The sequence below is a fragment of the Cornus florida genome, unplaced genomic scaffold (genome assembly GCF_030987335.1).
Source record: "Cornus florida cultivar Cherokee Brave unplaced genomic scaffold, ASM3098733v1 CherokeeBrave_3.0.0_Hap2_Chr04, whole genome shotgun sequence".
In the NCBI taxonomy this organism is placed as follows: domain Eukaryota; kingdom Viridiplantae; phylum Streptophyta; class Magnoliopsida; order Cornales; family Cornaceae; genus Cornus; species Cornus florida.
This window is the reverse complement of record NW_026775574.1, coordinates 9,222,131-9,227,095: the sequence shown is the minus strand read 5'-3', so window position 1 is coordinate 9,227,095 and position 4,965 is coordinate 9,222,131. Positions and strand designations below refer to the sequence as shown.

The window sequence follows — 4,965 nt, the reverse complement described above, 5'->3', positions numbered from 1 at the left end:
GGTTTTGCCACGAAATTGCCAAATGGGGAGATTGTGAGATATATATTTTATAATTGGCTAATTTCGTTGTCAAAACAAGTTCGATCGAATTGTACTTTTTCAATTCACAATTTCAAAGATTAAAGATCGGATGCGGATTTAAAGAAGTTTAACTGTTTATGATATACTACACTCCGAGATGATGTGAACAATGCTTTAGGAAGTTTAAGATGTGGTGAGAACACATTGGGAGAGTTTTGGGAGTTTTTGAGGAAGATTTTACATTCTGTCCATCTTGAACTGGTTTTCAAAATCCTAAACAGGTCCAACTTCAGTAGAGTTGAAAAAATTCAAGACTGGCCATCTTGAACCTGTTCCTAAATTCCTGAACCGGTTCAAGGATAAAAGAAATCATTTGAAATTAGTTCTGGCCTTCTTGAACCGGTTCCCACTTTCCTGAACCGGTTCAAGACTCTTGAAAGGTTATGGAAATTTACCTTTCTTGCTCTGTTTGATTCCTTTTTGGACTAGACTTCTTTCCAAGTCCTATGCATGAAATTTATCATATTTTCTGAGGGATTAGGACTTTCTAAACTCTATATAAACCTTGTCATACACATTGGTTTATTCACGGCTTTAGAGAAAATCAATTCTATATTTTAAGAAAGCATTTTAAAGAGAAAATTCAGAAAATCAAATCTGATTATTCTGAATTTATTTATGATCGAGAGCATACACATATATTCATGAGTGCTTTAGTAGTGTTGTTCTTTATCTCATCGGAATTGGAGCTATATTGAAGATTCAGATATTTCAAATGAAAAGCAAGATTTAATTCTTTTACATCGAGTTCAGATCTTGAAGAATAGAAGTAAAAGTGATCACACTTTGAAAAGGTTGGAGCATTCTAGGAGTGTTGCCTGATTTACCTGCTAATCTTCTACAAAGATCAAACATAAGTCTGAGGTCAAGTTGCTGTTGGACGGGGATTAACAAAGACAGAGGATTGTCAGTAATTGGTGTTTGGTAGAACGATAGGGTGTGAGCCAGAGTCATAGTTCGGTGTACTTTGTTTCAAACATAGTGGATCGGTTTACTTTGGATTGAATAGTCCATGAGGTTTTTCCCATGCAAACAGTTGACATATTTTATCAATTCAGTTTTCTTTGCTAAAAATCCTGGAACAATCTCTCTAAACTTTTACTTGCTTTACTTTACAGTATTTATATTTGTGACTGTGAATGTTTAAATTGATCATATAATTTAATCAATCATAAATTGAGCAAGTTGACCTAATAATCAGATCTAAGTCATTAAAGGAGTTAATCACAATTAAAATCAACTAACTGTTTCTGCACCCCGCGTAACTCTATTTTCACATTAAGTTAAACAGTGATGAGTGGACACAAACCAGAGTTTCAACTCAACAGAGACATATTGCGACAGCCACAAAATCAAGTTCTGGACATAGGAATGGAAGTCTGAGAAAACATTGTGCGCGCGTGTTATAGCAACTTATGTATATAAATAAAAGTGTAGAATTGTAATTTTCCGAAAAAAAGTGTAGAACTGTAAAGAGAAATAACAATGAAAAAAAAAATTGTAATTTTGCGATAGGTTCTAATTCTTCTGGAATGAAGTTGTAATTTTGCAATGTGCTAAAACTTATAATTAGTGGTGTATGAGTTATGTGTCAATAACAAGCAAACAGCCAATTCTTGATAGGAAAATGGTGAAGAGTTTCTCGCATAATGTCACTTTTATATTAAATTCTTGATGCATGCAAGTTGTAGGACTAGCAATATTTACCGAGAGCTTTGATAGTTGAATATCTGGAATCGTAATAAAAAAAAATTAAATAAAATGAATACTAGACTTTAATTTTATGATGCTGCATCTACAAGGTCTGAGGAATCTAGAAGGGTTTCTACCAGAACTTCAATTTGACAACTCTAGGTCAGTCTAGCCCAAACCCAAGTGAACAACATATAAAGAATGCACATCTGACCTGTTTAGCCTCGTATAAATAATATTGATAAAAGAATTTCAAAACTCTTAACCAGTTATTAAGTATTTTGAGAGAACACGTATAAGAGAAGGGGATGAAGTGTATTTCAAGCACATATCTTTCCTACTATTGCCTTGATAAGAAATTCGTGAGCACTACGAAAAACTAAGAACTAACTTGGGACATTCATACATGTAGGAAACAAGAGAGAGGGGCTGGGAACATATACAACAAGAATATGAGTTGACTTCGTATTTCTAATAGGTGGTGGTCCAATGTGATGAGTTAATAGTATTGTTATAAAGATGTTCGAACACAACGAATATTAAAGAAACTAAAATACAAGACGAAGCTTGAAAGGTACTCAAGGCTACCTAAAAAGCCACATAAATGCACAATATAAATAAGAATAATGATAGGGAGATCGATGAATTAATCCCAAATAATTATCGAATCTAACGTGTTTTTGTCCACCTCATCTACTTAAATAGTTTCTATAAATGATTGTTTAACACGTGATAAGAATGACCAACCACGTCAAATTCGATACTAATTCGGTGATTCCTTTTCGATTCCCCTATCATTACTCTATAAATAAAGGTGTGCATGGACAAAAAATATATGCATAGATTCTTTCTTCTAGGTATATAATATAATAAGAGTGAATGAGCCTCTGGAAATAGAATAATGGTTTTATTTTGCCCACAAACATCTTGTGTTTAAGACATTATAACAAATTAGAAACCAATCACATTTTTCCTACATGCATCAATGAATAAAGCCAACAACACGGTTAACCAAATTTCAACCTGTAACCAACCCGCTGAATCTTGTAGTGTGATGTGTGCACAGTGAAACTCTATTTCACGATGAAAATTACTGGTCGGGGTGTGATACCCATCGATTCTAGAGTCACAGGTGATCAAGTCCGAGCACAGATCCAAGGAATACCAAAGAATTAAGTATATAAACAAGCATGAGTACAAAAGGAATAAAGAACAAATAATTAAACTAGAAATAATCTAAATAATAATCCTTGAAGTAATACTAATACAATCTAAACTTTTCAAAACCTCCAATATTAGTACAACTCGGGAATCCATCTAATGGACCCCTAATAAAATCCCAACCGAAAGTAAATAACTGAAATAAAATGCAAAGCTAAAACATGAAAGGAAAATCCTACATAGTCGGAGGAGTGAGTGACCACTACAAGAAAAGTGGGCTTTTACGACATAGTATTTATGGGGCTTCTTTATTTTAACTCGTGATTACCACCATTTACGGAGTTTTTAAAAGAATCCTCGTAATTGGTACGTTATTGGACATGCTTTCACGAGAATTTATAGAATCGTCGTAGAAAAATATTTTAACGGCATATTAAAGAGCCCGTGAATATTTAGATATATTTATGGCATATTTGTACACCTTTAACGGGATAAATGTTCCTCGTTGATAAGCACTAAAATTTCACATTTAAGACCTTTTTTTTTTTCCCTCTTAAATAAGCAATAAAACTTGCCCGCCCAATTGAATAGGCACAATTAATAAAATTACTTTAAAAATATGCACAGGAAATAATGAAAAAATGAATTTAAGTTCTTCTACGGTGTATTAAAGAGCTCGTGGATAAATTTCACATCTAAGGTGTCTTTTTTGCCCCATAAATAAGCAATAAAAGTTTCCCACCAAGTAATTTTCACTCCCCCGCCAAGAAATAATGAAAAAATGAACTTAAGTTTTTTTGCGGTGTATTAAAGAGTTTGCGGATAAATTTCACATCTAAGGCGCCTTTTTTGCCCTGTAAATAAGCAATAAAAATTTATTTTCACTCCCCCGCCAAATTGATAAAATTACTTAAAAAATATATAGAGGAAAGAATGAATTTCACATCTAAGGTGCATTTTTTGCCCGTAAATAAGCAATAAAAGTTTCCACCAAGACATTTTCACTCCCCCGCCAAAAGAACACAAACACATATATCAAAAGTAGGCCACCCCTTTCTCGATCTGGTTCACGATTCGGAGGCAGCAACACAGAAGGAACCTCCACCGCCGCCTGCTGCCGAGGAGAAGCCACCGGAGAAGAAAGAAGATAAGAAAGCAGAGCAAGGAGATGAAAAGAAAGCCGGCCACCCCCTTTCTCTCAGACCGTCCAAGACGTCATTCCTCTTTCTCTTCAAGCCCAACCCTTCTACCGAAGCCACTGAGGGTTGAATTGACGGTTAGCGCAGCGTTAGAGCAAAGAAGATAGCGGCACAGCTGATTAGCATTGAGATTAAACAAGGATTCGCCCCTTTCTCCAAGCCCTAACCTTAGCCCCCTCTCTCATTCGAAGTCCTAAATTTGAAGGACACGAATTAAGGTTTGTATTTTCATCCCCTGTTATATTCACCAAATTGATACTCAAATAGGTATGGTATGGGATTCGCCCCATACTTCTAACAGAGACAGTGGTTAATTTGGTACTCAGGGTTTGTTGGTTGATGGTCCCAACTTGTTTTTATGATTTTTTCCCCTCTTTTAATGAGAGTTTTAATTTTGACTCGTTGTATTTTCACCTAATTTCTCTTGTGTTTGTTAATCTTTCTTCTTTTTTTCATGAAAAATTGTTATATATAGGTTGATTTGTTAGTGTTTTGTGTGATTAAATGTGTTTTATGTTTTGTAGCTGCGGTGGCATGGGAAGCTGAGAAGCCACTGGTGATCAAAGAAGTGGAGGTTGCACCCCCACAGAAAATGGAATTTAGTTTGAGGATTCTCTTCACTTCCTTCTGTCACACTGACGTCTACTTTTGGGAAGCCAAGGTTTTTTCTTCACTAATCTGATTTTCACAAGTAAAATATAGTATGTAATTTGCATGTTATACTTGAACTTGTTTTCTCTCTAACTGAACCTTTAAATTTTCTCTGTAGCTGTCCCATATCTAAAAACCCAAGCTTGGATCCACAGTTTAATGTATAAATCAGTTTTTCCTA

General features: G+C 34.8%; 1 long non-coding RNA gene across 1 annotated transcript; it reads left to right on the top strand.

The window, feature by feature from the left end:
• Nucleotides 1–3,955: 3,955 nt before the first annotated feature.
• LOC132305583 (uncharacterized) lies at nt 3,956–4,965 on the top strand. Its single transcript, XR_009481635.1, has 2 exons — nt 3,956–4,351; nt 4,658–4,965. It is a non-coding gene; the product is annotated as an uncharacterized LOC132305583 (long non-coding RNA).